Source organism: Rhinatrema bivittatum, chromosome 10, assembly GCF_901001135.1.
Source record: "Rhinatrema bivittatum chromosome 10, aRhiBiv1.1, whole genome shotgun sequence".
Classification (NCBI taxonomy): Eukaryota; Metazoa; Chordata; class Amphibia; order Gymnophiona; family Rhinatrematidae; genus Rhinatrema; species Rhinatrema bivittatum.
Window position 1 is genome coordinate 72,239,823 of NC_042624.1, and position 22,954 is coordinate 72,262,776.

General features: G+C 43.9%; 1 protein-coding gene across 3 annotated transcripts in view; it reads right to left on the reverse strand.

The window, feature by feature from the left end:
- The window catches only part of RC3H1 (ring finger and CCCH-type domains 1), a 256,670-nt gene extending 233,985 nt beyond the window's left edge, over nucleotides 1-22,685 (reverse strand). For all 3 annotated transcript variants that reach the window (XM_029617716.1, XM_029617715.1, XM_029617714.1), the window contains exon 1: nucleotides 22,499-22,685. The gene's annotated coding sequence lies outside the window, so the exon portion shown is untranslated. The remainder of the gene's footprint in view (nucleotides 1-22,498) is intronic.
- Between the last annotated feature and the right edge of the window lie 269 nt (nucleotides 22,686-22,954).

Genomic DNA, 22,954 nt, shown 5'->3' on the forward strand with positions numbered 1-22,954 from the left:
ATGCCCGCAATCTTAGAGTCATAATTGACAAGGAACTTTCCTTCAAGAACCACATCACAACTAAAGTCAAAGATGGATATCACAAACTCCTAACACTACGTCAATTAAAACCTTTCCTCTCCCCCAATGACTTCAGATCAGTCCTTCAACTACTCATCTTCTCCAACCTGGACTACTGCAACTCCCTACTATTCAACTTACCCCTTAACACCATCCGACCACTTCAAATCCTACAAAACGCAGCTGCAAGAATACTCACTGGATCGAAAAAACGTGATCACATTACTCCTACACTTATATCACTTCACTGGCTCCCAATAAAATTTAGGATTGAATACAAAATACTATCCATACTACACAAAATAATATACGAAAAACAAACAAACTGGCTAAGCTCATCCATAAAACTGCATTCTCCAAACAGAAACCTCAGATCAGCAAATAAAGGACTACTAAAGATTCCACCTGCTCGCTCTAAACAACACACCTCAACTCAAAAGAGAACAATTTCACTAGGAAGCCCTAAACTCTGGAACTCAGAACACAAGAAAACTTAAAAACTTTCAAAAAAGATCTAAAATCCTGGATGTTTACCAAAGCCTACCCACTCACCCAATGACTAACACCCCACTCCCCCTCCTATTGACACTAAGCAAAATTGTGGAACCAATGTAAGAAAATAATATAACAATGAACCAAAACATGTATAGTGTAACCTATGAACTAAGTTTATAAAAACGATAATATCTATGCAAAAATGATAATATCTATGTTAACAACCATATGAACCTTTTGGAAACTCTGTTAAACATCGAAACTTTGTAAACCGTTGTGATGGTGAAACCGGACGGTATATAAAACTCGATAAATAAATTAATTTAAAACTCATCAAAAATTTCTATTCACCAATAAAATTTCAAAATAGTAGACAAAGACCCAATAATGAAAAATAAGGATAAAAAATGCTTTACTCTGCATACCTGGGGAACGTTTGATATCCAGGTGCCCTGAGATTATTTTGAATTCACAGGAGGGATGGTTTGCTTGCAACTTTCTCCTCTCTCTAACACACACAAGCGCTTTCTCTCACACTGGCTCTCAATCACACATATACACATGCTTTTCTCTCATTTATGTAGGCTCAATCACATTTACACAAACAGGCTTTCAATCGCACACTTATATACATGCTTTCACACACATGCTCTCAAACACATACTCACATGCTCTCTCTCTTATATACACAGGCTCTTAATTGAACATACACATGATCTCTCTCACTTACGTATAAAGGTCGCCACATCTCAAAAGAGATATAGTTGTGATGGAGAAGGTACAGAGAAGGGCAACCAAAATGATAAAGGGGCTGGAACAGCTCCCCTATGAGGAAAGACTAAAGATGTTAGGGCTGTTCAGCTTGGAGAAGAGACGGCTGAGGGGGGATAAGATAGAGGTCTTTAAAATCATGAGAGGTCTAGAATAGGTAAAGGTGAATCGGTTATTGACTCTTTCGGATAATAGAAGGGCTAGGGGGGCACTCCATGAAGTTAGCATGTAGCACATTTAAAACTAATCTGAGAAAATTCTTTTTCACTCAAACGCACAATTAAACTCTGGAATTTGTTGCTAGGGGATATGGTTAGTGCAGTTAGTGTAGCTAAAAAAGTTTGGATAAGTTCTTGGAGGAGAAGTCCATTACCTGCTATTAATCAAGTTGACTTAGAAAATAGTCACTGCTATTACTAGCTTCAGTAGCATGGGATCGACTTAGTGTTTGGGTACTTGCCAGATACTTAGAGCCTGGATTGGCCACTGTTGGAAACAGGATGCTGGGCTTTATGGACCCTTGGTCTGACCCAATATGGCAATTTCTTATGTTTTTAATCATACTTACATTAATGCTCTCTCATACACAAAAGATCTCACACACGCACTCTCTTTCACACAAACAGGTTTTCACTCATTCACATATCATGCTCTCTCTCACACACACTTGCTCACTCTCTCTCCCCACCAAACTAACTCCAGCAGCAGCCTCCTCCACTTCCAGCCCTCACGACCTCAAGAAAGGATTCCCATCAGCCACGGGGGCCAATGTTGCTCCTCTTTAGGCCACGTCTAATTGTCTTTCCTTGAGTCCTGACAGACCAGTCAAGTGGGACGTGTCCCCTCTACCAGCAGAAGGAGGCAGAGTACAAAAGTGTTTTGTACTGACGACCTCCCCACATACTGGAACAACAGGAAAGGCATCAGTAGTCTCTTGCCCAAGATGAGGAGTAAGAGTAATGTTTGAGTTCAGGGGAAGTTAATCTTTGTAACAAATGAAAGAAAAAAAAAAAAAGGATTAAGCACTGCTTCTGCTCTTTTGTCCCTAGGCTATATTTCCCTCCTGGAATAAGGCCCCTTTTCATGCATCCTTCTGCCAGGATATATATTAGAGTAAAAAAGAAAGGAAGAGAACAAAAACGTCTCTCATCTCCAATTTACTCTTGGAGTGGACGGGACTGGTCTGTTAGGACTCAAAACACAATTAGCAGTAATCTTTAACTGAACCTTCATCATCTTCCTGCAGACAAGTCCAGAAAAGCAAGATTTACCTAAGCAGTATCTATCCTGGTAGGGAGAAACCTAGAGCTGCTTCCAGGACTCCTGTGGCAAAGGCTGAGTCCCTCCTCTCCTGGATGCCCAGCTTATATTTTGTAAAGATATGCAGTAAGAACATAAGAACATGCCATACTGGGTCAGACCATCAAGCCCAGCATCCTGTCTCCAACAGTGATGAGCATACAGCTGCCCTGCAAATCTCTGCTGGGGCTATTAGTCAATGCTCTGCCCAGAATGCTGCCTGGGCTCTTGTTAAACTTTCAAGCCCACTGGTAATACCTTCTGCTTTAAATATGTATGCTGCCTTAATTGCTTCCTTAATCCATCTTGCAATTGAAGCTTGAGGCCACTTTGGATATGGCTGTGCAAACAGTACAAAAAGCTTGTCTGACCTATATTCGTTTGTGACCTCTAGGTACCTTAACATAATCTGCCTTACATCTAGGAATCTAAGCTCTCTCGCCACTCCAGCACTCTCTTGTTTTCTAAAGCTGGGTAGAATGATGACGTGATTCATGCGAAAATCTGACACCACTTTTGGTAAGAAAGATGGAACTGGTCTAATCATGATCTTATGCCTGGAAAAGGAAAGAAAGACCCTTCAGGAGGTGTGCCTGTAACTCAGATCTTCTAGCTGAGCAAACTGCTACCATTAGTACTGTCTTTAAGGTTATAGAGCAGTGGTTCTCAAGCCTGTCCTGGGGACCCCCCAGCCAGTCGGGTTTTCATGATATCCACAATGAATATGCATGAGAGAAAATTTGCATGCACTGCCTCCATAACATGCAAATTTTCTCTCATGCATATTCATTGTGGATATCATGAAAACCCGACTGGCTGGGGGGTCCCCAGGACAGGCTTGAGAACCACTGTTATAGAGGCTCCATTAAGGGGTTCAAATGGTGTCTTAACTAGTGCTTTCAGGACCAGATTCAGGTCCAATCGTAGGACTATTGGTCTCCTTGGCAGAAGGACACAACTTATCCCCCTTTGAGGAAGCAAATTATATATGGGCAAGATGCTAAGGGAACCCCCTTACGTTGACCTCTATAACATGCTATGGCAGCTACTTGAATCCTTAATGAGTTTATTGCTAGTCCTTTGTCCAATCCATCCTGAGGAACTATAGAATGGATATGACTTGCGCTTTCTCTTCTTATACCATTCTTCAAAGATTTTCCAGATTCTGGTCTAAGCCAATGAACATAAGAACATGCCATACTGGGTCAGACCAAGTGAAAAAGAACTCTCTCAAATTAGTTTTAAATGTGCCACATGCTAACTTCATGGAGTGCCCCCTAGTCTTTCTTTTATCCGAAAGAGTAAAAAATAACCGATTCACATCTACCCGTTCTAGACCTCTCATGATTTTAAACACCTCTATCTTATCCCCCCTCAGCCGTCTCTTCTCCAAGCTGAAAAATCCTAACCTCTTTAGACATTCCTCATAGGGGAGCTGTTCCATTCCCCTTATTTTGGTAGCCTCTCTCTGTACCTTCTCCATCGCAATTATATCTTTTTTAAGATGCGGCGATCAGAATTGTACACAGTTTTCAAGGTGCGGTCTCACCATGGAGCGAAACAGAGGCATTATGACATTTTCCGTTTTATTCACCATTCCCTAATAATTCCCAACATTCTGTTTGCTTTTTTGACTGCCACAGCACACTGTACCGACGATTTCAATGTGTTATCCACTATGATGCCTAGATCTCTTTCTTGGGTAGTAGCACCTAATATGGAACCTAACATTGTGTAACTATAGCATGGGTTATTTTTCCCTATATGCATCACCTTGCACTTGTCCAAATTAAATTTCATCTGCCATTTTGATGCCCAATTTTCCAGCCTCACAAGGTCTTCCTGCAATTTATCACAATCTGCTTGTGATTTAATTACTCTGAACAATTTTGTATCATAATGGATGATATTACCTGGCTTGAATACCCCTTTCTAATGAACTTCTTCCTCTTAAGAACCTTGCCATAAGATAAAATTGCACCGGGTCCTCCAAGGGCTCTGGTCCCCGATATAGCAGCCCTTTTTTCTGAGCGAATGTGAGCGATTCTGCTATCCAGATTTTGATGAGATCCACATACCATGGGCACTTCGCTCAATCTGGGACCACTAGAAGGCAGATCACCAAAGGCTGGTCAATCTTCCTCAATACTTTCCCCACCATTGGCCAAAAGAGGAACACAGAGTAGCACCTTCACTTGCCATGTTTGGTCAGTGCATCTATCGCAGGATTTCAATCCCTTCTCTGGCTGAAAAACTTTTGCCATTTGTGTTCTTGTATGTTGCCATTAGATCCCACTATGGGCATCCCCACTTAGCTACTATTTGGTTGAAGACTTCCTTGGCCAATTCCCACTCTCCTGAATCCAGCAGCTGGCAACTTAGGTAGCCTGCATGCCAATATGTGTATCAGGCATTTCTCTGCCCACCTGAGATGCTCTGCTTCCTTTGCTACTTGATGGCTTCTTGACCCTCCTTGCTTGACAACATAGCCAATTGCCATAACATTATCTGAATAAACTGCTTTCCCTTCAATTTTAGAAGAAAGTTTTCCAGTGCCAATATAATCGCTATGCTTGACCATCTCCCTCATGCCACTTCTTTGCAATGTGCTCCTCATCCTGACCGGCTTGCATCACTGGTCACCTTTACTGCCTGAAAGGGCTCAAAATTGACTCCCCTCAGATTGGCCTTGACCAACCACCAGCCCAGGCTCTTCCTGGCTTGCTCTATAAAAGATACTCTCTTCTTAAATTCCTGGTTTTGTGGTGGCCATTTGGATAGATTCCATTTTAGAAGGCACAAGCGAGCTCTTGGTCAGGAGATCACTTCAACTGTCATCTTCATTGAGCCTAGGTGTTGGAGGTGGTCATGTGCTCGTGGAGAGATTGCTATTTGCATGCCCTTACCTGAGTTTGAAGCTTAAATTTTTTTTTGATCATTAGGAATCCTTTTCCCTTCTTTGTATCGAACTGGACAAGGTATGTCAGCAGCTGTGATGGTTCCAGCTGACTTTTGTCTTTGTTTACTACCAGCATCTGGATGACCCTGGTGGTTGCCTGATGCCCTTCCTGTAAAGAGTCTGCTCTTATCAGCCAGTCATCCAGGTATGGATGTATCCTTACCCCTTCTCTGAGCAAAGCTGCTGCTACTACTGTGATAGTAGTAACCTTTGTAAAGGTTCTGGGAGCTGTGGCTAGATCAAAGGGAAAAAACTGGAATTGGTAATGATATCCTAAGATTGCAAAGTGCAAGGGCTGCTGATGCTACTTCCTGATTAACATGTGAAGATAAACCTTAGCTAAGTCAAGAGTCAACAAGAATGCTCTCTTTCTTACTGCTGTGATCACCGTCCTCAGTGACTTCACCCAAAGGTGGTGTGCCTGTAATGACTGGTTTACCCCTTTCAGATCCAGGACTTGTCAAAATGTTCTTCTCTTCTTTGGGATGATGAAGATACTCAATATACTTTCTTTCCCTTTTTTTTTCTGTTGGGAGCAGTACTATTGCTTGAAGAAAATTTGTCTGTGGTTAACTGCACCGCCTCCTGTTTGTGTGTCTTGCATCAAGACAGGACAAAGACTTCCTTTACTGGGGTTTTTAATTCTAGGGCTTAATCCCACTGAATAATTTCTAGGACCCACTGATCCATGGTGATATGGGCCCCAATTCTCATAATAAAAGGTATTAACTTCCTCCTACCAGCGGGACAAAGTAGTGGCCCTATCCACTTTCACTGGAGTGGGGGGGCCCTTTGTTTGCCGCAGGATCCCTTAAGTCTTTGTCCATGCTGTTATGCCTGCTCCCATGAAACAGCTGTACTCTGCCCGGTGGCCTGGATCTTTGAGAGCTGAAAAACCTACTCAGTCTATATTGTTTATAGTCCCTAAACAGAGGTCTCCTTGTATCTCCTCTGGAACTCATCCTGCCTTTGTATGCTGGCAGCCTTTGAGTTTAGACTCCCCCATGTCTTTCACCAGCCTCTTCAGCTCTTCTCCAAACAAGAGCCTATCCTTAAATGGCAGTCTGCTTAATCTAGTCTTTGAGGCAGAGTCTGCTGTCCAGTTTCTCAAACATAACAGATGCCTAGCCATAACTGTCGCTGACATTTGTTAAGCCAGTGTCCTAGGTCGTATAGCATATCAGCTATAAAGGATGCCACAGATTCTAAATGTAAAAAAAAAAAAAAAAATCTCATTCTTCACCACTCCTCACCAAATACATCCCCTATTAGGAGAACAGAACAGGCCAGGCTGCTAGAGATCCCTACACAGAAACATGCCAGCAGAATACATCACCTCACCAAATACAGAATAAAGTGACCATAAAAAAGTATAAAGAGAAAACAGACAAACTGGAAACTGCAACAAGCCAAACTTTGTATGCAGTGCAACAATGGAAAAAACAAACATTACCATGCCTCAAAATATCAAAACACAAAATTAAGAAATCCAATAATTAAACACTCATACACAATTTGGAAAATTTTCCAAACATCAATAAAATATTTAAAATCAGACACAAACCTCACATTAGAATTAAAACTTAGATTTAAAAAAAATGCTGGTCCTACTTGAGAGCTTTTAATTTACAGTCACTCTGAGACTGCTACAAATTAAATGGGATGGGGGAGGGCACAGACAAACTCTCTCCTCTCTCTCACATACATACATTTTCCCCGCACACAAATCGTACATGTGCTCCCTCTCTCACACAATCATCTCTCCCTCACCCACATGTAGTCACACATTTGCAAAGGATCTCACCCAGGCAGACACCCACCCACACTCTCAGGTCCAGTGAGACCTGAGAGTGTGTTCCAGTGGCAGTGGTCCAGTGGCAGCTGCTGGTTCCTCTCTCACTCTCTTTGGCCGCTGCAGGATGGGCTCCATGACAGCCTTCCTGGCCTCTTAGTCTATAGCCACCAGCAGGATAAGGTCTGTTGGTGGCCACATGGTTCCCCCCCTCTCTTCTGTTGCCCAGTGTCCTGGGATAGGCAGCAGCAGGAGTTGTCTTTAACAAGTCATCTCCTGCTGCTGCAGGGCCAGTCTTTCGATATGATCTCTGCAACTGTCCTTGTGGCAGGAGATGAGGTTCAGTTAAACAGGACTCCTGCTGCCGGTACATTGGGTGTAATCGCCATCCAGTAGCAAAGCCCCTGCAATCTGGTTCTGGCTGCTTGCATTGGTAGCAGCCAGAGCCACCACTCATCTGCATTTCAGTACCATGCCACGACTGCTGTGCCACAAGTTGCCAACTCCTGTCTTAGCACGTTCCCACCACCCAATTCTCTGGTCACTCAGTCAAAGAAATTGATCAGATTTGTCTGACAAGACCTACCATGCTGCCTCGAATCTTGTAATCCCCTTTGGATTCTAGAAACTGCATTATCCTCTGTTTTAGCAGAGATTCCATTCATTTACTCTCTAAAGAGGTTAGACTGACTGGCCTATAATTCTCAGCCTTCCCCTTACTTCAGCTTTTGTGAAGGGCACCATATCTGCCTGTCTCCAATTCTCCAGAACTATTCCCAACACTATAGAAGCACTGAAAAGATCTGCCAGCGGAGTTGCTGGAACATTTCTAATTTCTCTTAAAATCTTCATTCACAATTTGCCTCATTTCCAATCCTACTTGTGTCCATTTTCTTCAGTCCTGCTCTTTTCTCAGTGAACACTCAAGAGAAATATTTGTTAAGCAACTCTGCTTCTTCCTCATCAGCCTCTCAACATATTGCTCCCTTTCACCTCAGAATCTCACAATACAACTTTTGAACTTCCTCTTATCATTAAAATATGATTAAAAAAAAAAAGTCTTATCCCCTCATTTTACTGCATGCGCTATGTTTTCTTCTATTTGCATCTAACTACTTTAACAGCTTCTCTTAGCTTTTTCAGATATTGTCTTCCTCTTTCTGCAATCTTATTCACCAAATTTTTATCCCCTATCTTTTCACCCTCTTTAGAAAAACATATGGCCTTTTTTTTCCTCTTATCTTCATTTTCCTAACAAAAATATGTTGCCTTACAGTATCTCCTTGTAGTTTTGCTCCCTACTCTTCTATTCTCTCCAGACTAAACCTGTCCTGGAAACCCCACAGCCAGTCAGGTTTTCAGGATATCCACAATAGTATATGCAAATCTATTTCATGCATATTCAAGTCTCTACGATATGCAAATTTCTCATGCATATTCACTGTGGATATCCTGAAACCCCAAATGGCTGTGGGGTCCCCAAGACAGGTTCCGGAAGCCCTGGCCTAGACTAATTTACTAAAGTTTTTTTTTCCTATTCTGTGGGAAAAACAGCTTAGAAAATCAGGCCTTAGATAATGGGGGTTTTTTTTATATCATGATGCATCCAATTTTCATTTCTTCTATTCTTCTTAGGATATGTGCAACAGAACTTTATGATACTTTGGTTGAATTATTAGATACAGCTTCTTTCTTCATTTATTCACCTCTCACCTTTGCTCTATACAAATTGGTCAATCCTCAAGCAACAGCTTAAACCACAGTGCAATTAGCAAAAGTCTTCTTTTTGAAGTAGGTTTGAAAGGCAATATAAAGAAACAAACCTATATCCCCCACAGGACAGTGCACAACACTGCCCAGGCTGGCTCCAGGAAAATCTTTAATCCTACTGAGTCCCAAAACTGCAGCCTTTTATATAAAAAATGTACACTTACTCCTATACCCCACTATGACAGCATTAGGACATTTCAAGAGCACATAAAACTTATTCACTCTTCCCTTTTGAAAGTTCATTGAAAAGGGAGACAATCAGGTGACCATCTAAAACATTAACATACCTAGAAGACTCTGCCAGGCCCTGTCTCAGACATCATTTTAACATATTCTACAAGAAACCACAGGCATCAACCAGTTTGACACTAATCACCTCGTGGACCTTCTTTTACTTTGTTAAGTGGGTCTTACTGCCAAATCACTAGACCATTAAAGGATGCTTATAAACAAGACAGTGCAAATTCCTTTTTATAACTCCACATAATATATACAAGAAATTAACTAGGTCTCAGGTGGTACTGTTACCATTTAGTAGCTATGATATATTTCATCTTGCTGGAAATCACCAAGGTTACACTGCTCTGTAGCAACAATATCAAGACAGTATGCCTTATCTATACAGCTAAAAGACGAGAGGTATGCACTATCCAATAATTACCTACTTCAGCTGTATTCTGAGGCATGTGAACAAAGCCCACTTCATTAATCACCTGGGAAGAATAGCTCCACGAAAAACAGGCACATAGGAGTATACTGTCAACACTGAAAAAAGGTTCTTGCTACGGCATTCAGGATTTCCAAGCATGAGATTCAAGGCAAAGGAAGAGAATATTTATTTAAAGGTTTTTATATACCAATAACCGTTTACACATCAACTGTACAGTTGTGACTTACCAAGTAGCTCATTTTACTGTAAAATGTGAACTCTTATAAGTAAATAACGGCATATACTAGCTATACAACATCTTTTGAGGATTACTGTCCCCATTAAACTGAGGCACACAGAATGCAAAGCACTATCACTTAATTGAGAAGACCAATATTGCACCTGATGATTGGCACAAGTTTCAAACTTGTTCTAACTGCCCCCCCCCTTTTTGAGTCTATTCCATGTGTCCAATATATGTGCAATTACAGTTAGGAAGAATTTGCATATGTACCAAGGATACTTTCTTTACAGATCCAATGAAATAGATTCCCAGCGTGGCTGTGAATGGACCACAGCCAATTAAATTGGACAGTCTAAAAGCCTAAAAAGCATTAAACAAGTTTTGAAATTTATAAAGTAAGAGAACTGTGGTAGGATCAGTGGACACGTAGGATTTTTGCTGAACTTTTTAATGATTTTAGCTCCATTCCATAGGACTGCATCCCACCTAGTTTTAAAACATATGCTTTTCTTCCAGCACAACTCCCTTCCCCCCTCCTGCCAGCCCTTCCCTAAACAATCCCTGTTCACCTATTGATATTTAAATTTCCCAAGGCAACTCCTTAAGAGTTCCAGCCTGCATGCTAGCCCACCATTTGTGATCCAGGCTTGAAATAAACACATGTGCTTTCTTACTCTCCACTTTAGGAGAGACTTTTAGAAAAAGATGATTGAATTTTGAATGTATGTGAAAGATGCATGGACAGTAGACAAGGCTGAATCCTTAATGATTTGTGCTACTAGTCACAAGTTTAAAGACTGGTGCTAATTCTATCCCTTTTTTGTCTGATTTCCAAAGAAAGCTGCAGTTTGGGGCCTCAGGATAAGGCATGGCACTTGGATGGCTGGGCTGAGATGCAACAGGGATATGAAAATATGTAAAAAATCCTGTGTAGTTGCAAATGAAAGCTCATTGTTCTGTAGCCCAAAAAAAAAAAAGAGGATGGCTCCGATTGAGCTGGAAGCCCCAAGGAAACGAGACTATTAGGCCCAATAAGAATTATTAGTACGGTACATGGAACAGTATATTAACACAGCCTTGCAGGCACTATTAACCTATCACACTGCCCATTTCTGCCTCAGAAATAAGATTTTCATAATTTAACATCAGCATTTACAGGCAACATTCCCACATAATTATGCAGGTTAGATCTATGTAATGTAGAGCAATGTCCCCTTTTTGCTTTTTAAATTTAAGTTGCATAAGGCCCTCAAGGCCTGTATTCTAGATCAAGGAATCTTAAATCGAGGCCCAGGGAGCTGCAAACAGGTCTGGGTTTCAAGGTAACCAAGGTATGTGCATAAGCTTTAGCCCATAAATATGCAACTACCTCTGAGGAATATTTACGTGAAAACATGAACTGGGAATATATGTTCTAGTGGAATATTTTCACTTCTTAAGTGATTAAAGGCAAAAACAAGGCAAGATGACATCTGCCAATTATAACCTTACAAGCCGTTAAGCCCGTTAAAACGGGCTACATCCCTCTGTCTCTCACCTCCCCCTCATTCTCTCTCCCCTCACTCTTCACCACCCCTCCCTCCCTCACCCACTCCTCCCCACCCTCCCTCTCCTCTCACTCAGTCCCTCCCTCCCACTCAGTCTCACTCACTCCCTCCCCCCTCTCTCCCACTCAGTCCCACTCAGTCCCACTCCCTCCGTCCTCTCCCTCCCTCCCTCTCCCTCCCTCTCTCCCTCCATCCCACTCACTCCCCCCCAGTCCCTCCCCCTCACTCAATCCCTCCCTCCCACTCAATCCCTCCCTCCCACTCAGTCCCTCCCTCTCACTCAGTCACTCCCTCCCCCCTCTCCCTCCCTCACTCTCCCTCAGTCCCACTCACTCTCCCTCAGTCCCACTCACTCTCCCTGTCCCACTCACTCTCCCTGTCCCACTCACTCTCCCTCTCACTCACTCTCCCTCTCACTCAGTCCCTCCCCCTCACTCACTCCCCCTCACTCAATCCCTCCCTCCCACTCTCTCTCTCCGTCCCTCCCTCTCACTCAGTCCCTCCCTCCCTCTCTCTCTCTTCTCCCTCCCTCGCTACTGGCCGTCACCGCCGCTCGCTACCGCTACCGCCGCCGCTCGCTACCGCCGTCGCCGCCCGCTGCTGCCACTGGACGCCGCCCGCTACCGCCGCCGCCCGCTCGCTACCGCCCGCTGCCGGTACCGCCGCCGCTCGCTACCGCCGTCGCCGCCCGCTGCTGCCACTGGACGCCGCCCGCTACCGCCGCCGCCCGCTACCGCCGCTCGCTACCGCCCGCTGCCGGTACCGCCGCCGCTCGCTACCGCCACTGGACGCCGCCATTTTTTTTCTTTCTGACGCTGGCTCAGACCGACGTGCTCGCCCGCATATGCGCGGTAGAGCTGGTCTCTACTGCGCATTTGTGGCACGTCGGTCAAGCTTCGTTTATCTAGTAAGATACCTTTCTATGGCGGTTCCTATCTTTACTGATAGGGAAACAGGAAGATGCAGCAAGGCCCAATTCTTGCATATATACTATAAACACAATGTGTATTTCTACAATAAAAGCAGAGTCACAAGCATTCCCCATAGACAAAAGCAGAAAGTGTGGCCACTCTTACCCTACAGTTCTTTCATCAAGAAAATGGTAGATGTCACACGTATCAAGGTATTAAATAGGTCTGATAACATGGATCACAGAACAGACATGATAAAGACACAGTGCTTTAAAAAAAAAAAAAAAAAAAAAGCGTATGAACATCTGATATCTAGTTTCCTAGTTTAACCATGGAAACTAAAATCTAACAATCACAGGACAGCTTTCAAAATGCTCAACTATATCATATTATGCTTTAAGATTCCAACTGAACTGGCCAGTGTCCTTATAGGAAAGGAAAAGAAACAGGGTTTCTAAGTCCTGTGGGCATTGAAGGCACATGAAAAGCCAGGGGTCATGGTATGATTTACCATCTGTGGCAGAAATCTGGATGAACCATTCCAAAGTTATTGTGGGAGGGGCACATAAAGGGGGCAGGGGCTGGGCAGGCAAACAGACACAGACAAGGCGCTCTATTTACTAAGTATTCTTCCAATAAGACAAAATAGGAGTAAACTATTAGTAAATAGTCCCCATGGTGATCATGGTCAGTAGGCTAAAAACAAACTGTACACAGACCAGACTTCTAAGGTCATTCCAAGGACCCTCCATAGCTATGCCCTGAAAAGAAATAAAATAAATCAGACACTTGACACAAGGCTCTCTCAGGAATAGCCTCCTCCCTGTGGAATTCACTACCTGAAATGCTATGCCAAGATGAAAGATACCTCTTTCAGGAAGCAAGTGCAAATGAGGAATTACTACTTACCTGATAAGTTCCTTTTCTTTAGGACAGTCAGATAAATCCAGAACAAGGAGGGTTATACACCTCTACCAGCAGATGGAGACAGAGCAAGCTAACATCACAGAATATATACCTCTGCAGTGACCTCAGTCCACCAGCATTCTCTTCAAAAGCAACTGTGGACAGATGCAAAAAGCTTGATTAAAAACAGATAACCATTTCAATACTAAGCCAACACTGAGCTCAACCAAGAAGGTAATAACACTTACCAGTAATCCCTGAAACACGTAGGCAATCATTCAGCAGCCAAGGGAGAGAAGTTGGATTTATCTGACTGTCCTAAAGAAAAGGAATTTATCAGGTAAGTAGTAATTTCTCAGCAACCAGTCTGATGAATCCAGAACAAGTGGGATGTAGCCAAGCTACTCCAGAATACTGCCCGCGGTCCAGTCAAAACTGCACACAAAGGCCGCATCCTCCCAGGCCTGAACATCCAGATGATAACCCCTGCAAAAGGTGTGTAAGGAGGACCATGTCACAGTTCGGCAAATGTCAACGGGAGACAACAAGCTAACTTCCGCCCATGACACTGCCTGAGCCCTAGTAGAATGAACCCTAACCTGACTAGGTAACAGCTTGCCAGCATCAACGTATGCTGCAGAGACTATATCCTTAATCCAGTGGGCTATTGTAGCCCACAAGGCCAATTCTCCTCATTTAGTACTGCCATGAAGAACAATTAGGTGATCTGTTTTCTGTAACGGCTCAGTAACCTGCAGATACCAGATGTGTCTCGACATCCAGGGGTCGCAACAGACACTACTCCTCTGCGGGTTCCTCTCTGTCCAGGGATGGCAAAGAGATGGACTGATGTAAGTGAAACTCAGTGACCACCTTCAGTAAAAGGAAGGAACAGTATGCAGCTGTATCACCCCTGGAGTCACCGGGAAGAAGGATTCCAGGCAAGACAAGGCCTGCAGCTCAAACTCTCTACGCAGAACAAATTGCCACAAGAAACACCATTTTCAAGGTCAGCAAGGAAGGACAAAGATTTTTCACTCCTTTCAGGAAATGGGTCACAATAGGATGAGCTGACAAGGAACCACCATTCACCTGACCTCTGAAACAGCCAAGAACCGTTACTTGTACCTTTAAGAATTAGGGGCCAAACCTTTATTCAAGCCATCCTGCAAAAATTCGAAAATGAGTGGGATCGTGGCCAAATGAGGAAGAGTACCTCGATCTCACAACAGGCCTCAAACACTCGCAAAATTTGCACGTAGGTCAAGGAAGTGGAGAACGTTCTAGTCCTTAGCAAGGTGGAAATCACTGCCACCATGTACCCACGTTTCAGCAAGCAAGCCCTCTCAAGGGACATATCATAAGACAAAATCGAGATTGATCTTCGTGAAGGAGAGGTCCCTACTATAAAAGGTTCTTGTGTGCTGGAAGTCGAAGAGGTGAATCCACCAGAAGCCTCTGCAGATCTGCACACTATGCCTTCCTGGGCCAATCTGGGGTCACCAAGAGCACCATCCCTCTGTGACATTCGATCCTTCGAATCAATCCGCCTAACATAGGCCATGAAGAAAGGCAAACAGCAACTTCCCTTTTAGCCACTCCTGCACTAAGGCATCAATCCCCAATGACTTTGGATCTCTTCTAAGGCTAAAGAATCGCAGGACTTTTGTAATGCGAAAAGTTGCCAACAGATCTAGGCACGGGAAACCCCAGCAAACCCAAATCAGCTGAAACGCCTTGTCTGACAATGCCCACTCTCCAAGGTCCATACTCTCTCCACAGAGAAGTCTTTGCCTGCACTGTGTGAGACTGAGAACATCTGGAGATGCACAGCACCTGGAGCTCCCAGGCAATCTCCCATCCAAATACTAACCAAGTTCAACCCTGCTTAGCTTCCAAGATCAGAAGAGATCATGTGCATTCAGTGTGGTGTGGCCATAGGCCACCTCTGCCCAATCCATAGGATGATCTATGTCCTGCGACACTTGTTGGCTCTTAGTACCTCCCTGCCGAGTGATGTAAGTCATGGTCGTTGCAGTGTCAGACATTATTCAGACCGATCGCCCCTGCAGCCTGTCACCAAACTGTAAACACGCCCACCAGACCACTCTGGCTTCCAACCAAGCGAAGTTCCAGAGAGACTCTTCTGCATTCCAGTGCCCTTGTGCTGTCAGTTCCTGACAGTGAGCTCCCCAACCAAGGAGACTTGCATCAGTTGTCAGTTCTAGCCAGTCCAGTAGGAATAGGGAAACTCCCTTCCGAAGATGATCCACCTGCAGCCACCACTGCAGTTGGTAGGAGAACTCCATTAGCAGGTGGAGCTGAATATAACTATCCTGAAACTGCAGAGTCCATCAAGAAAGCATGGAGCGCTGAAGAGGACACATATGCACCCTTGCCCAGAGTACCACTTCCAGAGTCACCACTATTAAGTCAAGGACCTGTAAATAAGACCATACAGTCAGGCGCAAAGAGTTCAACAACAGACGGAGATAAGCTAGCAACTTCTGAATTTGAACTTCCGGCAGGAACATCTTGTCCTGTTTCATGTCGAACCAAACAGCCAGATATTCCAGCGACTGGACTGGATAATACACATCCAAGTGTTCTGAAGGAACTCAAAAATGAAATTTCAGATCTATTAGTTAAAATTTGTAACATATCATTAAAATCATCCATTGTACCTGAAGACTGGAGGGTGGCCAATATAACCACAAAATTTAAAAAAGGCTCCAGGGGCAATCCAGGAAACTATAGACCAGCGAGTCTGACTTCAGTGGCGGGAAAAATAGTGGAAACCATTCTAAAGATCAAAATCACAGAGCATATAGAAAGACATAGTTTGATGGAACACAGCATGAATTTATCCAAGTTAAGTCTTGCCTCACAAATCTGCTTCATTTTTCTGAAAGGGTTAATAAACATGTGGATAAAAGTGAACCAGTAGATATAGTGTAATTTGGATTTTCAGAAGGCTTTTGACAAAATCCCTCATGAGAGGCTTCTAAGAAAACTAAAAAGTCATGGGGTAGGTGGCGGTGACCTTTCGTGGACAGGGAAAAAACAAGAGGCTTTACGCAAGGAAACCAAAATGGAATTTCTCTTTGGCTCAGACCCAGGAGCTCCAAGTATTTTCAAGGTCTGGGAAATCAGAGCTAGCAGTTCATCTCTGTGAAAGAACTATAACATAGTTCTAGACTATTCTAATCCGGGGGGAATTTAACCCTCCACAAGAGGCAAGATTGGAGTTATCATCCGTGCCATCCGGAACTATATACAGAAGTTCCGCTGCCACTCTAAGAGTACTCCGGCACTGACTAGAAAGTCCAGGCAAGGTTCCTACCTACATCTCTGCCCCAGGAACATTGGACAAGGCCAAGGACTGCAATCCCTGGAAAAATTCTACCCATGAAGGAGTAGAGGTATCCAGACCAGGAGGAGCCCGAGGAGTACTCAGTTAGCCACCTTCCCCTGCTGAAGAACCAGTTAGGGGGGGTTCCAAAATCAGGCACCCCACCTTAGTCGTCTTTACCCAAACCCATATCACACTGGGAAGAGTTAGGCTTAGAGAAATCTAAGGAAGACAATACTCCCTCAGCCTCCAAACAGTGCTGGCACAAATCTGCAAAGAGAAAAACGCTTAGTCATCTTAGGTACAGACACCATTATGGCTGAAGGTGCACTGAGCAGCAGCTGGAGGCATGCAGCTAGTTTTTTGTTTTTTTTAACGCGTTCAACTAGGTGCTCAAAAAATAAAGCATCCAAAACTTCGGCGCGCACACCTAGATGGCCAACAAAATTAGGCGCACAAGAACTTAAGCGCCCAGCACTACTTATGTGCAGAGGCATACAGCGCTTAAACGTGGGCGCACAGACTACAAGCCTGACTGTGCACCCAAACACAGTGCACAACCTGGATGCACATGTTGGTAGGCAATCTTATAGAGGGCAGCCTCGATAAGTGCGTGAAAAGTCGTTGCGGCCTACCACGCAGTGCACAGCGAAAAGCCTTGGAGCAGGGCCTAGCCTGAGTAGGCTGCTCAACTCACCAGGCTGCCCACATCCCTCAACCTACCACGGAGCCGGACGAAAGTAGGACCAGCACATCAAGCATGGAGACTGATGGCAGAGAGTCATGCACAACAAAAAACCTCCCTCCAAGGTTTGTTTTGTTTTTTGTTTTTTTTTTTAAACGTAAACTTGCCAGAACTCAACCATACCCGGCAGAGTACAGAGACTGTCTCCGGCTGTAGGGGGGGAGAAAGCATGTGCCGTCACCGCCGTATTCAGCTTCCTGCCCCAGCTACCTTTCAGCTGCTCAGTCCACGGACCAAAGCACTCATCTGAGGAACCATGAAATCACCTCAGGAATTCTCAACTGGTGGAAGGACCATTTGGTATCACCGCAAGAGAGCGGGGAGATTATATATCCTGAATTATCCTCTCTAAAATGAAGCAATCCCCTGAGGGGAGATGAACATCCACCATCTGGAGGAGACAGAATACTGGCAGACTGAGGTCACAGCAGGGATATATACATATATACACATATACACACACTCTGTGATGTCAGCTTGCTCCATCTCCTGGTAGAGGTGCATAACCCACTTGTTCTGGATTCATCTGACTGGACGCTAAGAAACTTGGCTTCTTAGCCAAGCTTTGAATGGTAAGAGCAATTAACCTTGCATCTGCCTTGCTACATGCAAACAATACTTATTTTATCAATGCCTATCCCAGCAATTCTCAACCAGTGTGTCACCAAGCATCGGCAGGTGGGTCACATGCCTGCCGCAGCCAATGGGGTGAAGATCGGAGCGCTGGCTGCCGCCAGAGACCAGGCCAGCAGGGGCAGAAGACTAAGTTGTTCAGCTGGGGGCCAGTGTGTGTGTGTGTGGTATGTATTTGAAACGGGGAGAGTTTTTAATTGTTAAAATGTTGTTCTGTTCATCACCTCTTTTGAAACATTTATTCATATAGTTTTACAACTATAAAGCTATGTGGGGATCTATAGCAGCTTGACTTTTTCTGTTTCCCTAATTGATGGAATATTGGTATTTAGGGGCCTGGTTTAATATTTGTAGTGTTGCCTTTTTATAGGTAGGGTTGTTCCATTTGAGTGCATGCCATAATGTAGGTGTAACTTTGTGCGGAGACGTTTGTGTGCATTATTGCAGATCCTGTTACTATGTTAGGTGCTATATTTCTCTTTCTATTTCTCTGGTTTTGTACTGCATGCAGAGTGGCTTTTTGGGGGTTTCTATTCCAGGTTCTGTCTCCATATTTACAATTTGTGGTCTTTTTGTACTTGGTGAAGGTTGATTTTGTGTGGGTGACCGAGGTGAGCTATTTAACTAGCATGTAAGCTAGTTAAATACCTCACCTTCAGGCCGATTCAGTAAAGTCCGCGGAAGAGCGGACGAACGCCCTCTCTCCCGGTGCGCGCACCGGCCCCTTGCCGGTGTGCGCGATGCAGTATTCAAATTAGGTGGTGTGGTAGAAATGGGAAAAAGGAGGCGCTAGGGACACTAGCGCGTCCCTAGCACCTCCTTTTGACCCGGAGCGGCGGCTGTCAGCAGGTTTGACAGCCGACGCTCAATTTTGCCGGCGTCTGTTCTCGAGCCCGCTGACAGCCATGGGCTCGGAAACCGGACGCCGACAAAATTGAGCGTCCAGTTTTCGGCCCAACAGCCGCCGGCCCAATTTAAATTTTTTCTTCTTCTTTTTTTTTTTTTTACTTTTTACAACCTTCGGGACCTCCGACTTAATATCGCCATGATATTAAGTCGGAGGGTGCACAGAAAAGCAGTGTTTACTGCTTTTCTGTGCACTTCCCCGGTGCCGGAAGAAATTAGCGCCTACCTTTGGGTTGGCGCTAATTTATGAAAGTAAAATGTGTGGCTTGGCTGCACATTTTACTTTCTGTATCCTGCGCGCATATCTACTAGGGCCATCAACATGCATTTGCATGTTGAGGGCGCTATTAGGTGCCGCGGGTTGGACGAGCGTTTTCCTCCCCTTACTGAATAAGGGATAAGGGAAAACGCGCATCCAAGAGCAGGCTAACAGTGCGCTCTGGAACGCACTGTACTGTATCGGCCTGCTTATTTGTTGTGTTTTTTTCAATAGGTGTACTGGTGGTGAACTGCTGTATTTTTATAAGTAGGGCTATTGTGCCTGGTAGTAGAGGGAATTTGTGTTGCTGTTATTGAGATAACACCTGAATATATTTTTTGCATGGTGAGTTGTACGGGAAATGTTCTAGTTCTGCTTTATACCCATTGCTGAGGGTCGGGGGTGGGGTTCCTGTGGATGCAAAGTGTACATTTACATTGAGCCTTGTGACTGTCATGTGTTCAGTATGTCAAGCATGTGAGATCTATCAGGTGTGTCTTGACAGAAAAAAGTATAAGAACCACTGGCCTATCCTATAAATCGAATCTATATTGCTACCTACCCTATAACTATTTATATCCTAGTTATGTTGTATAAATCTGTAAATCTAGCAGTACCAACTATTTATTTTAAGCTGTGTCATACATAATATTCAATTGCAGTAATTTTATTTACATTCAAGGTTTGTATAAGCGTGTAAGTCGCTGTACTTAATTGATTTAGTTGCTAGTTCTAATATAATGTACACCAAGTATGATAGATGTACCAGTAGATTATAACCCTGTGCTTAATAGCATCATTCGCTGCTCTGGGTGGAAGTTTAACAATTGCCTGTTTTGAAAGTAACGTGTAACAAATAAATATTACATGGCTCTGTGGATCACATACATTCTTTAACAAAGGACTGTAAAACATTAAAAGGTGGCAAGTGAGTCCACTCTGGGGTATATAAGCATCATTAACATATTACATAGCCTCCACATGCATCATAATCATAATGTAGAGTTATAATATAATTGCAGTTCCAATCCTGAGACATGATCCATCACTGTAAAATTATGCAAAACTATCAAATATATTTAATGCATCAGGCTTTCCCATAACCGATGGGTTCTTAACCCTGTCCTTAGGACACACTTAGCCAGGATATCCACAATGAATATGCATGCAGTAGACTAGTATATAATAAAGGTAGAGCATGCATATTCTTTGTGAATATCCTAAAAATCTAACTGGTTAGATGGGTCCCAAAGACAGGGTTGAGAATAACTGCCAAAATCTACTTCTGCAAAGAAGAATTTTCTAAGTATTTTCATCTATAGCACAGACACAATTGAAAAATCTTTACTATATAAAAGTTTCAATAAATCAAGATAACTCAGCAAAGGTTTGTGTCTTTTGTTGCCTTATTCATAGTTTGCTCCAAATTAAATTCTAAGATGTTAACAAAGTTTATTCACTGTACTGTCACAGTACTATACATTTATGACTCACTGAAACACAGCATCTAAATTAAGTTTTCCAATTGTAAATTTTAAAAACAATTTAAAATGAAAAAGCCCAATTTGCTGGCATTTGATTTCACACCATTTTGTCACCAAAACAAGGCAGGAAGTAGCAAAGTCTGCAAAGTTGTTTAAAAAGACTAAACCTTACAATATAATCAACATATATCAACGGGTGATATATTTCATAAAATAAAAAGACAATTTAAAACATGAGGCACAGCTACTAGACAGCCTGGTGGTTCATGTTCTATAAAACAAATACCAGACCAGTCAATAGGGTGCCAGCCTGGTCTGATTATTATACAGAAGTAGTACATTCAAGCAAAGATAGGGATGGCAATAGCTGCTTCACTAGCAGATCCAATTGGTCACCTAAGCTAAGGCATCCCTCCCTTGGGTTGCTATGTGTTTCTATGCTAACTGTACCACCACCTTTGCTTGAATGCACCACCTCTGTAAAAAGTGTTTAATTTTAACTTTGGGTGGACTCAACAAATATATAAAAGGTAAAACAAATTTTGAAAGAAATATCACATTTTTCCACTGCAGCCCAACTAGAAGATGAATTTGCTCTTCCAACTGTATATAGCTAGGAGACCAACTACTCAATCAAAACGTTCATTCCATTTTCTGGCCTGTTCTATAAAGGCCATTATACAGAAATGTGCCTAGATTACATAAAGTATTTGATTTCTGATCCCTAAATGTAGATCAATAGCAATTTGCACTAAATTCTAACAACCAGTCTATTTTGGGTGGGATATTCAACTGTCAGTCCCAGCACTGATGGGACTGACAGTTGAATGACCAACACAAGTACATATAATCAGTCTTCTTGAAGCAAGCAAACTACTTGTCAGTTATAGTTGGTTTGCATTTACTATGAAATGCACTGCAATAATACATTATAAATTCAGGGCTGTGGACAAGACTGCTAGGAATCACAATATTAGAAAGTTAAGGGGAAAATGACACTGGGTGTATCCCTCTGTTCTAAGTATATTCTGATTCTAACGCCCCTCCCCCCAAAATGCATTTTAACTGTTTATTTCTTATGTATTACTGTGATTATATTATCTGTTATACGATATGGTATAAATGTCCTAATCTGGATTTTATACCTGAAACGTGGTCATTTCAGGTCTTCTCACTTGACATTGTGTGTCAGCCAGAACTAATCATCGGGACATTGTTCTTTAGTGCCTAGAGAGGGATAACCAACCTTACAGTTTCGGTTGCGCGGGGAACCAAGCAGAACAAATGTTTGCTGACAAACATGCCACCTCTCCAAAACAAGTGTTTATAAAACCGTTTCCACAACAGTCTTAAGAAGCCCTAAATCATCCTTCGGTGAATCTCCAACCTTCATTTTTTTTGTTTGCCTAAACAAAAACAACGTGTGCTTCCCTTTTTAGGCCGGTGTTAACGATCTATGGTTCAAGTCGCCCCGTACCCTTACTTCACTTTTGCTGGACCGCGCAGCTTTTATAACTAGGCGAAAGAAGGGATTCTCTCCCTTCCCTCAGCCGCATGACGAGGGAAAGACAAGTACGGGGCCTAGAAGCCTTGGACCCGGCCTGCGACCCACCTCCTCCCCAATCCCCGGCCGGGCGAAGAGTGCAGGGAAGGCCCCGCGCCTCCTCCTATTCCCCGCCGGCGACAAGCGCAGCGCTGCGAGCGGCCGGGACTCACAGGGTGGCGGTGGCCGAAGCTCCGTCTCTCAGCTCCTCCCGGACACCGCGGCGGCGGTGATGGTAGCGGTGGCGGCCGGCAGCGGGCTCGCCTCCGTCTGCGCTGCTGCCATCTTGTTCTTCCTGTTGTTGCGGCTTTCGCCTTACCTTGTCCCCTCCTCCTCTTCCTCCTCCTGCAGCGGCTGCAGGCATAGAGGGACCCCGCCCGCCGCCTCCTCCTCCTCCCCCACCCCCCGCAGCCACCTCTTTAATCAGGCCGCGCTCGAAGCCCAAGGAAAAAAAATGACTTAAAAAAAAAAAAAAAAAAGGAGCGCGAGCCTTCCTGCGGCCCCCGCCCGCGCGAGCAGCAGCAACAAAGCTCCGCCTCCGCTACTACCCTGCTGCCATGGAACCCCGCCCGCGACCCTTGAGCTTGCGTGTGCGCCCCGGAAGGCAAAAGAAGAAACTGCACGGCGTC